The sequence below is a fragment of the Neoarius graeffei genome, chromosome 1, assembly GCF_027579695.1.
Source record: "Neoarius graeffei isolate fNeoGra1 chromosome 1, fNeoGra1.pri, whole genome shotgun sequence".
Classification (NCBI taxonomy): Eukaryota; Metazoa; Chordata; class Actinopteri; order Siluriformes; family Ariidae; genus Neoarius; species Neoarius graeffei.
The window spans coordinates 18,293,819-18,306,286 of NC_083569.1; the positions used below are offsets into that span (position 1 = coordinate 18,293,819).

The following is a 12,468-nucleotide window of genomic DNA, read 5'->3' on the forward strand; positions in this document are numbered from 1 at the left end:
CTGAGCCACCATGTTGCACCCAATGCACACATTTCTTTAACTGCATGGACCAAAATTCACAGCCATGACCCATTTTCATCTTTAACAAAAGTTATTTCTTTGTCCATCATTCAAAGTGGGCAAAAGCTTTTAAAGGTTCCACCAAGAATTGGACTCGGATGACTGGATTCAAAGGCCAGAGTGCTAACCGTTACACTATGGAACCAAGTTATGCTCCACTTTTAATTTTTAGAAGATGAATACAGACCCGGGGCATTGCTAGACATAAAGCTCTATTGGGTCACAGCCCCCCCATATCAAAGGTTTATGGTAGTTATTGATTTTCACCCTGGCAAGACTGCATAGTTTTTGTAGCTTATATAAATGCTAGTATGCACTGACTTTTGAGTGCTACGGGATTCTGTAGATTAGAACTAACTAACTACTTTTAACAATGCAGTGAACTTACTGAAGGTTGACAGCCGTAAATCAAATGCATACAGCATCAACAACTAGCATCACTGTTGCCAGCTGACCGAGCATAGATCAATGATGATAATATTAACATACAGCTAGATCATCTTACCTCCCTCCACCTTATCCACATCTCTCCTTACTGCTTCTCTCCCTGCCTCTGTTTTGGATGAAGAATTTCCTGATGTCCATCTGCAGAGGTACAACCCCGATTCCAAAAAAGTTGGGACAAAGTACAAATTGTAAATAAAAATGGAATGCAATGATGTGGAATTTTCAAAATTCCATATTTTATTCAGAATAGAACATAGATGATGTATCAAATGTTTAAACTGAGAAAATGTATCATTTAAAGACAAAAATTAGGTGATTTTAAATTTCATGACAACAACACATCTCAAAAAAGTTGGGACAAGGCCATGTTTACCACTGTGAGACATCCCCTTTTCTCTTTACAACAGTCTGTAAACGTCTGGGGACTGAGGAGACAAGTTGCTCAAGTTTAGGGATAGGAATGTTAACCCATTCTTGTCTAATGTAGGATTCTAGTTGCTCAAGTGTATTAGGTCTTTTTTGTCATCTCTTCCGTTTTATGATGAGCCAAATGTTTTCTATGGGTGAAAGATCTGGACTGCAGGCTGGCCAGTTCAGTACCCGGACCCTTCTTCTACGCAGCCATGATACTGTAATTGATGCAGTATGTGGTTTGGCATTGTCATGTTGGAAAATGCAAGGTCTTCCCTGAAAGAGACGTCGTCTGGATGGGAGCATATGTTGCTCTAGAACCTGGATATACCTTTCAGCATTGATGGTGTCTTTCCAGCTGCCCATACCACACGCACTAATGCAACCCCATACCATCAGAGATGCAGGCTTCTGAACTGAGCTCTGATAACTTGGGTCGTCCTTCTCCTCTTTAGTCCGAATGACACGCTGTCCCTGATTTCCATAAAGAACTTCAAATTTTGATTCATCTGACCACAGAACAGTTTTCCACTTTGCCACAGTCCATTTTAAATGAGCCTTGGCCCAGAGAAGACGTCTGCGCTTCTGGATCATGTTTACATACGGCTGCTTCTTTGAACTATAGAGTTTTAGCTGGCAACGGCAGATGGCACGGTGAATTGTGTTCACAGATAATGTTCTCTGGAAATATTCCTGAGCCCATTTTGTGATTTCCAATACAGAAGCATGCCTGTATGTGATGCAGTGCCGTCTAAGGGCCCGAAGATCACGGGCCCTTAGTATGGTTTTCCGGCCTTGACCCTTACGCACAGAGATTCTTCCAGATTCTCTGAATCTTTTGATGATATTATGCACTGTAGATGATGATATGTTCAAACTCTTTGCAATTTTACACTGTTGAACTCCTTTCTGATATTGCTCCACTATTTGTCGGCGCAAAATTAGGGGGATTGGTGATCCTCTTCCCATCTTTACTTCTGAGAGCCGCTGCCACTCCAAGATGCTCTTTTTATACCCAGTCATGTTAATGCTGGGCTGCCAACTCTCATGCAATGAGCATGAGACACACACATTTGATTGTCTTCACACGCTCACACACCATACCTCCGATTACTCACGCTAGAAAAAAATCTATTTTATCTATCTGATCTAGGCTACCCATTGCGTCGTGCCAACCACTTGTGATCGATCAATTACGCCTTATGCATGGCTAAACAGGCAAAGAGGTGTTCCCTTCTGTACACACTCCCCTATGGTAGGTGGCGCATCTAATGATGCTGCACTCGCCGGAAGTTGGATAATTGCCTACCGTCAATTTAGAGGAAGAGGAGAGAGAAGAAGGTATCCGAGTTGAAGACGGGTGTCTCAGACAGGTTTGTACATATGCACGCCAATGTGTGGTGTTACTGGCGTAATTATGAACTTATATAAAGTTTCTTAATTGTTTTAGCCTATAAGTGTTGTGAAAATATTTAATGCCATATTGAGAGCTGTGTACTAGGCATGCTAAATCATTATAGGCCTACTGCCATGCCACAGCCTCTATCTTCCCCAACAAGCAGCACGGGAGAGCACCTCCTTAGCACACGTTTATTAAGGTGCATTTTTAGTTTGTTTACTGTATGTTATCATACTTTATGACTTTATTTGAAGCCGTACTGGAAATGTTGTAAAATAAAGCAAGTAAGAGATAATATTACAAATGCAAGAAGAGCCATTAGCCATCATACCTATTGTTTATTTACAGGGTATTTATTTGTAATTATTTATGATGTATGTAATTGCTCAGTTAAAGTAAATAAAGCATGGTCACCTGTAATATCAAAGAACTTGAACTTGTGAATAATTAAAAAAAAGACAGAGAACAATATACTGAGGAGACAGGGTTTCAAAGAGGGCAAGACAGGTAGAGAATATTTGTCAGATAACAGGCCCTGACGAATGCTCTATTACTAATAAGAAACATAGATAAGAAATAAATTAATAAGAAATATATTAATATAGCTTATTTAAGTATGACCAAAATTTTTAAGCCCAACTTTGTGTGCACATTCCCACCTATGGCCAAGGTTCAGCTTTTTGTGTTTCAATACTGTTCAAACTCAATCATTTTAATGTTTCTTGCACATTTTGCTTACTGTTTAAGCATTTTATTTGTTCTTTTGCTGTTGATATTTTCCCCATGCCAATCTTCTGTTGAACTCAGTGGTGGGGAAAGCCCTTAAATGCATAATGAATAGTCAGTGAGGGACAATCTTATTTTTTGCAACAGTTATTAAAAACTTAACATTTAGTTTCAATTCAGAAGGTATTTAGGCTTAGCTGATGAAATATTTTCAAACATGAACTTGCCTTTAAATCTGAAACACAGGTCTATAGGGCTACAGGAACATTGGCGGTCATCTGTAGTTTTCAAGTGTGGGGGCTTTTAAGCCAAAACTTGGTGCTTTTGTTGGCCACAAGCTGAAGGCCTGGCAAGTCAGGGTGTGTAAGAATGTATGTATGGCACAGCAGGCCACTCCAAAAATCTACCAGAATGCAGGAACATCTACTAAATCCAAAATCTCAAACCCCCCCCCCCCCCCCCATTGTCCATCTCCAGCTGGACGACCCACAAACAAAACACCAGAATGCAGGGGGACAAGTGAATATCAAACTGAATACAAAATTCCCACTTACTGCATGGTGTGTGGAAAAATTTTGCCGTCGACCCCCCCCCCAAAAAAAATTTCACTCCAAGGAATTTTGAAAAGTTGGCAGCCCTGCCTTACAGACCCCAGTGAGGATTGAACTCACAACCCCTGGTTTACAAGACCAGTGCACTCACCACTGAGCTATGGAGCCTTAACTCTTTCACAGCTGCTGAAGCTTGGGGCCACAGCAGAACCTTGAAGCCCCTGCACCGATCCTCAAAACAGCCCACAGAAATTGGTGTCACATCACTCACAACTTTAGTTCTTAGCTGCAGTTAGCTTCTGTTTACTATTTGTCTCACAAAAAAAGATACACATTTTAAATAATGTGGTGTGTCAATCATAGAGTGGGCTGTGGACTGTACATTCTGGCTACTTTCTCATCTGAGCTAACAAAAACACTGGATAGGCCAAGCCCTCAAGAGACGAACCATAAGCGCCATGAGTGACCTCCTGATCTTCAGGCTCTTCATGTGGGGTCATCCTCAGCAGCAGTCAATGGTTTTCAGGTGATGAGAACTCCAACCAAAAAAAATCCAAACAGTATTTTTGGTTGCATGTCTGTGAAGATTCTCAGTCATCCAGGTCATAGTAAACTGTGGGTGGTAAAAGAGAGCAACTGGACTTGCTTGAAGATTCTTGAAGACGTTTCACCTCTCATCCGAATACTTCTTCTGTCTTAGAAGCCTTTCGGATGAGAGGTGAAACGTCTTCAAGAATCTTCAAGCAAGTCCTGTTGCTCTCTTTTACCACCCACAGTATTTTTGGTTCTTTTTTTTATCCTCCGCCCAAACGAAGTTTGGCGGGGGATATAGAAACGGGTTCCATCTGGTCATGTTTTCATTTCCAGGCCATATCTTTAAAACTACTGAAGATATTTTCATGAAACTTTGTATACGTATCAAGCAACATGTGAACTGCTGTGTTTTGCTATTAATTTTCAAATTTTTACATAAAAAAATAGATTTTGAATTAGTTCCTAAGAACAATGTTCGTTTCCAGAGCATATATCCAAAACTATTCATGATACGGATTTGAAACTTGGTATGTATGTTAACAAGATAATGTATATGTGCCTTTTGATTCTAAGAAATGTGAGAAATTTAAATTTTTAGCTCACCTGGACCAAAGGTCTGGTGGGTTTATGCCATGGGCTGCTGAGGTCAGTGTAAAGAGGTAGGGTTGGTTTCCTGCAGCAGAACTTGAAAAATGTGACAATATCTTGAAACTTGGTATATAGTTGGTATATAGGGTGAGGGGTATACTGTAGATGACTGTCTTCATGTTGTTTTTAACTTGTAATTTTCTTAACCTCATGCTTTTTCCGTGTACATCTCATAGAGTTCTTGTCCCGAGTTTCCTAGTGCTAAAAGTTGGAATTGTGTAACCAGGAACTTACAAATATTTGCAGCATGATAAGAATCCTTTAGAGTTTTAATTGAAGTCTTTTGTTTATGATGTCAAAGGCTCACTGATAGAGACTTGAGTGCAACATGTTTTGAAGAAACTTTATAGTCAGGGAGCATATGTAACCTACTTTGCAAAATTTGCCAAGTCTGGTTTCTCAGTATTAACCCTTTATTTACATCCCAAACATTATTTTTACTTGTTGTAATGTCAGCAATCACCATTTTCACCAAAAAAGGAAATGCTAAATATCGCATGTAAAAATGTAAAAAAAAAAACAACAACCATATATCCGTATCACTTAAGTCCATTATAACATTTGTATTTTTTTTAATTACCCATTTACTAACTTTATATGAATAGAAATCATATATTTACATGATATTATCAAGTTAAGTTTAAAATGAGACATTTAAGTACATAGAGAACATAAAAAAACCAGAAATATTTTACACTATTGGTACAGAACTTGAGAATATTTATAGCTTATCTACATTCCAGAACTCAGCTCACAATCTCTCATTTTAGAAATTTCTGTGATACATTTATTACTAAGCTGCTCGCAGTTTTTATTTTTTATTTTTTTTATGTCCAAACTACATCAAGAAGTAACACTCTGCCTAAGGATTCAAACACAAAACACAAAGATAAAAGCAGTTATTGGTAACACATATTATGGCCAGAACAGCCACTGGACTATTTTCAAAAGTAAACAATGTCACTTTCACAACTAGAAAATGTCAGTTTCCTCTGTATCTGCTGGACTGTCTGTTGTTCTGTGTGGAGAGTGCATGGACAGATAAGCATCAGACAGCGGACATTTCAGTAACTCTATAACTAACAGGTTCACTAGTTATCTACAATTTGTAAGAAATAGTTATATTCTTAATTATGGCAGACATCTGAGACAAGCATGCAAACATACAGACAGGCAAAGATAGACACACAAAGAAGCGACTAACTTGCTGAAATATTTTTTGCAACAAATCTCACAGTTATGGGACCCCAACAGAAAATCAGTCACCTTGTTAAACACTTTTTTTCATCAATCTTGAAACAAACATACTTTTAGATAAAGAATCTATAGAGTAACAAACTCCGAAAAGCAGAAAGTTATGTCAGTTGAATAGACTGAGCAGCACACCACCTCTGAGGTTCTAACTGATCCCACTCGGTAGTTTAGGTCCTTTTAGGGTTAAATGGGTATCTAATGTATGAACCCTGCTTTTGACCTGAGTAAAAAGGTTGCGTGCCACAAATAACACCTATTATGGATATAATAATTGCATATTAATGATGTAATACTTTTATACCAATTTCCTATATGTGGTTTCAGGGCTCTTTTTATGCGCAAAGTTCCCCTGCATAATTAACTATGAAACAGCAGCCTACAAACATTACAACAAGCCCAGATTTATGAATTCATATCTGAACTTGTATATTATTACCAAAAACAAGACTTAGTAAATTTTGCAAAGTAGCCTCCAAATATAAACAAATACCACCTGACAATGGGCATTGATGGAGACTTGAGGGCAAAGTGCTTTGTAGAAATTGCACACCAAAGACAACTTCAGATCCTCCAAACTGACCAGCAGAAAGTGGTCTTCAGGTGATGAGAAATCATAAAAGCACTTTCTGGTGTCAGTGTTCTCAATATCCCCTCTTTTACCTAGATCATCATTCCACCTTCAAAGCATTCCTTGTAGGCCCCAGTGAGAATTGAACTCACAACCCCTGGTTTACTAGACCAGTGCTCTCACCACTGAGCTATGGAGCCTGAACTCTTTCATAGCTGCTGAAGCTTGGGGCCACAGCAGAACCTTGACTGTGAAAGTTTTTCAAAATTTCTACTTTCCTGATGTTGCATTTGGTGAACTTTTACTCATATATTACTTTTTTAAGTTATTTTTATTGGGTCATGCAAAAACCTCCCGCACCCAACATCACCTCACTTTTGATAAATACATGTATATTAAAGAAATAAATCATGATTATAAAATAAATTCATTGAAAAATGTGTAAAGTACTTTTATATAACAATAAATTGCTTAACAATTGTTGTAATAATAATTATAATTGTTAATTAAGTATTAATTAACAATTATAATTATTATTACAACAATTGTTAAGCAATTTATTGTTATATAAAAGTACTTTACACATCTTTCAATGAATTTATTTTATAATCATAATTACTATTTGCCTCACAAAAAAAGGACACACATTTTAAATAATGCAGTGTGTCAATGGACTGTACATTCTGGCTACTTTCTCAAGTATTTTTCAAATTTTTACATAAAAAATAGATTTTGACTTAGTTTCTAAGAGCAATGTTTGTTTCCGGAGCATATATCCAAAACTATTCATGATACGGATTTGAAACTTGGCATACATATTAACAAGGTGATGTAGATGTGCCTTTTCATACTAAGAAATTTGAGAAATTTAAATTTTTCATGTTTCCATGGAAGCAATTTCAGACTAAGTCTCTCAGGTTAGTCTGAGGTTTTGTTTCCAGAGCAGAACTTGAAAACTATGAGTGGTATGGTCTTGAAAGTTAGCCTATTCCTATCTCTGAGTAGTTCGCCATGATTGTATAGTGGTTAGTACTCTGCGTTGTGGCTGCAGCAACTCCGGTTCGAATCCGGGTCATGGCAAGAAACAAAAAAAAGCTATCTGAGTAGGAATAATTTTGGGTGGCATGGTGGTGTAAGTGGTTAGCATGGTTGCCTCACAGCAAGAAGGTTCTGGGTTTGCAGCCAGAGGGGGCCTTTCTGTGTGGAGTTTGCATGCTCTCCCTGTGTCTGGGTGCTCTGGTTTCCCCCACAGTTCAAAGACATGCGATTAGGTTAATATGGGATGGCCTTGAGCGAGGCACCTAACTCCCAACTGCTCCCTGGGCGCTGTTAGCATGGCTGCCCACTGCTCTAGGTGTGCGTGTGTGGGTTCACTGCTTCAGATGGGTTAAATGCAGAGAGGAAATTTCACAAGTGTGTGATGAATAAAGTTGTGCTTTCTTTTCTTTGTGTTGATTAAGTAATGTATATGTGCCTTTTGATACTAAGAAATGTGAGAAATTTTAATTTTTAGCTCACCTGGACCAAAGGTCTGGTGGGCTTATGCCATGGGCTGCTGAGGTCAGTATAAAGAGGTAGGGTTGGTTTCCTGCAGCAGAACTTGAAAAATGTGACAAATAATATCTTGAAACTTGGTATATAGTTGGTATATAGGGTGAGGGATATAGATGACTCTGTCTTCTTTTCTTTTTTAACTTGTAATTTTCTCAACCTCATGCTTTTTCCATGTACATCTCATGGAGTTCTTGTCCCGAGTTTCCTAGTGCTATGTAACCAGGAACTTACAAATATTTACAGCATTATAAGAATCCTTTAGAGCTTTAATTGAAGTATTTTTGTTGGTGTCAAAGGCTCGATGATAGAGACTTAAGTGTAACATGTTTTGAAGAAACTTCTCCTTCCTCAGCAGCAAGAACTCACAAGCACCACTCCTCTCAGGTCCCAATATTTTTAGATCAGAACCTGAGACGGAATCTTTCTCCCTTCAGGTCTGTCAAAGGCCCCAATGAGGATTGAAGGAGGAAATAAGAAACACAAATAAATAAAACACCCAGTTTCTTTCTCTCTCTCTGTGCAACCTTCACTCGATCCAGCAAACTTCACACACAAAATGCATCACACCTCTTAAGGGCTAATGGCTTGGTGGCATCTTGCATAATATTACAAAGAGCAGCAGCTGGTTTGTTCCTCACCTCAGTGAAATAACAGGCTTCATTTTTACAAAGTCAATAAATCAATCACATTGTAATAATAACTAGACCGGACAATTCCCCGGGGGAAATTGTGAGAGGATGCAGTGCGCGAAGCAATTCGGTCACGCATGTTTGCTGGCCGTGAATGTGTGACCTGCAATGATGTTTCAATGCAATGATCATGTGTGTGCTTGAGACAGCAGCCGTCATGAAGAAGAGCTATTCAAGAGTATAAACAAAGTGACTACAGGCGGAAATTAGCATGTACTGCTATAACCTGGGACAGACATCTGTCCTTACCACAAGGATAATGTCTAATTTGTGCACTGTCTCTTTTAAAAATAAAATAAACTCTAAACTCTAAGAAGAGTGTTTGTAGTTTGTATGTACGAACAGAAGTGTTCCTAATAAAGTGGGCGGCTAAGGTGAAGTGTCATGCCAACCGAGGCCGTTTTTTTTTTCACAAAAAAAAGAAATTCACAAAATTCTTTCACAGTGAGTGCTAGAAGGGTCTCCTGAATAGACTGATGTAATTTTTTGTCTGTAGTGTTAAAAATGAGAGACTTTTCTGTCACTTTTATAATGGGTGTCAATGAGCTAAGACACACAAGGTATGGAGTTTTGTGCTGTTTTTTATGAAGGACCAGGCCTCGAACAATGACAAATAACTCGACAACGGAAGCAGCTATTCACAAAATTCTTTCACAGTGAGCGCTAGAAGGGTCTCCTGAATAAAATGATGTATTTATTTTGTCTGTAGTGTTAAAAATAAGGACACTAGAGCAAGTTAAATATGAGTGACTTTTCTGTCCCGTTTATAATGGGTGTCAATGAAGCCTCTCATCTGCCCTCTTCTCAGTTTGAGGCTTCTCATTCAAAAACTGTAAATCCTATCGTTTAGGTAGACACATTGTGTGAATCAGGACAAGTTTTCCTACTACTTTTGAGAAAATCATGTCTGTAGAGTGAAATTTGTGGCTGAAAACACAGTTTAAGTGAGAAAGTTTGAGCTTTTTTTTCAAGCTGTCTACACTCTGAGTTAACGAGGTGCACTGGTGTGTAACGCAATAGACACCCATTCAAAAGCCAGATTTTTCTCCCGGAACCCACATGGCGTTTGAGCCGGGACTGATCCGAAAGTGTAGAACCTAGCAGAAAAGTTGAATGCCAGATCCACAGAGGAGAAGTTTTCCCATGTTTTAGAGTTTGAATCACGTCTCTAGGTGAAAGCATGCCAGAGCAGCGGATGTTTGAAAAAGTGCTTTTTTTTTTCAATTAATTCCATAGAAATGAATGGGGTTTTTTGGGGCGATTTTTTCGTGACTATGTCGCGAAAAAATTGTATTCTGTAGAGAAAAGTAATAGCATAGCGAGTCCGATCGAGCCGCACGTTTTGATATATTGGTTGTCTGTGTGCGACGTATGGTTATTGAGTTATTCGAAATCAAAATTTGCGTAGGAGGAAGAAGAATACGGAAGAAGAAGAAGAAGAGAAGAGGAAACACGTAGAAGAACAATAGTTGCAGTGCTTTGCACTGCAACCTATGGGCTCCCCTAGGGGAGCCCATAGGTTGCTGTGCTTTGCACTGCATCCTAATAATAACTTGTCATACTAAATTATTTGTCATGATTTATACTTATTTACAGCAATTTTAGAATAGGCCAAATCTCGTAATGCAGCAAAACCACTGATAAAACAAATATAACAGGGAATTTAAACATTTAATAATGTATTAATTAGATTATATTTTTACAGATTAGAATGATTGATTTTTCATAATTCCATGAATTCTGCTGACAGTCAGAGTTGAAGACAGGTTCCCCATGTGAGGCTGAATGTAAAGCCAGGATACTTCAGTAAGAATCAACAATTTGTCAGTAACAATGGTGACACTGTCATGTGGTGCTGTGGGCTGGAGCTTCATGAACCTTTATGATGTGAACATATCATAGTACAGAAAGAATACTTTCACTCAGCTGAGACCATTCATCATGTTCACTGTCATATTCATGTGTCTGTGGCTTTCACTCGGTGAGTTAACTTTGACTTTTCATGATTGCAGAAATATTAAGTGTTGAATTAGTGATTTATTCATATGTGTGGTGGGAAGAAAAATCAGAATGCGCATGGTCTCTTCTCCATGACAGGTGACTCCATAGCAGCTTCAATAAAGCCACTTTTCACACATACAATTATAGATGAAGGCAGTGATGTTACTCTGTCCTGCAGCTACAAATGAAGTGGTACAGGAAACTACCTGCAATGGTACAGACAAAATCTAAACTGGAGTTCCTTCTTTTTATATCCCAAAGTGGATATAAAAGTGACTCAATCCCACCACGTCTCTCTGCTGAAGTGGATGAAAAGAATAAAAAAGTGGGTCTGCTCATCTCCTCTGCTGCTGTATCAGACTCTGCACTATACTACTCTGCTCTGCAGCCCACAGTGACAGGAAATCCAACTGCACTGTACAAAAACTTTCACACAGTTATATTATACTGAAGGCTGATCAACTGCTAAGGTTACACAATTCGGGATGATATAATACCAATGATAATCAGTTAAAAATAAATAAATGGATGGTTTGAGAGGTCAATAAAAATATACACTCACCTGCCAGTGTAATCGGAACTTGTTCTTGATTTGAAGATTCCTGTTCTTGGCTGCAGGAGTGGAACCCAGTGTGGTCTTCTGCTGTTGATTGCTGAGCTGCTTTTCTGCTCACCATGGTTGTAAAGAGTTGCTGTGAGTTGCTATATCCTTGCTAAAAGCACTAAACAAGTTTTCAATAAATTCATATACATCCCACTTTCTAAAGTCAAGATCCTGCAGAGTCTGAATTTTACAATGATATTTGTGTGTTAGCTTTTTGTAATCCACAGTGATTTTACACAGTGAGGTGTGTTTTAGTGAAATGAAGTCATTATTAAGAATTTCTGATATATATTAGCCTGGTGGATACACAGTACAAATAGGAACAGCTATTACACATAATATAAAATTATACCTTTTATATATTTCCTTAAAAATGAGAAAATTGTCATGCTTGTGTGCAATTTACTTTCAATGTTTCCTCTTTTTATAATAAACTGATTATTTGTGAATTATTCTTAAATGCTTCAATATGTCTCAAGGCTTGTAAAAATATTTCTGCGAACAAAGACTAAACGATGGGAGAAAATCTTTCATCAACATTGGTAACAGCCGAACATTGGCACCAGTTACCAGTTCTGTTCATACGAACTTTCATTTCTGAGAGGATCCATAAGCAAAACTCTTCTTTAACATAATGAGAGCATGAAAACTGATTCCATCATTGTTTTGATTGTTGGATTTTAAGTCATCCTTTTAATGTACTTCTTATGTTTAATGACAGTTTTTCAATGAAAAAATACTGTTTCACAAAAATGTTCAGTGATTCCTTGATGACTTCTGTTAAAAGCGAGTTTGGATATTTGGGGTTTATATTCTTTTTTCAGGTTTTTTTTGACAATCTATGTTTTTTAATTATACCAACACAAAAGCTATACAGCACAACAAAACAAAGACAATAGACAAAGGTGCACAAACAATGAACACAAGATGTGCAAAGAACCAAATGAACAGGTAGATTTTCAAAAGTGCAAATTAAATCCTTAAGTGATTTATACAGTATCAGTGATTTGTATCAGTTTTTT

General features: G+C 37.9%; 1 protein-coding gene and 2 non-coding genes across 3 annotated transcripts in view; all 3 read right to left on the reverse strand.

Annotated features, from left to right (window-relative positions):
* Positions 1-12,468, reverse strand: part of LOC132891954 (protein NLRC5-like) — an 888,139-nt gene that overhangs the window by 455,207 nt on the left and 420,464 nt on the right. The gene's annotated exons all lie outside the window — the stretch shown is intronic.
* On the reverse strand, positions 3,690-3,762 carry trnat-ugu (transfer RNA threonine (anticodon UGU)). The gene has a single exon. It is a non-coding gene; the product is annotated as a tRNA-Thr (tRNA).
* Positions 6,726-6,798, reverse strand: trnat-agu (transfer RNA threonine (anticodon AGU)). The gene has a single exon. It is a non-coding gene; the product is annotated as a tRNA-Thr (tRNA).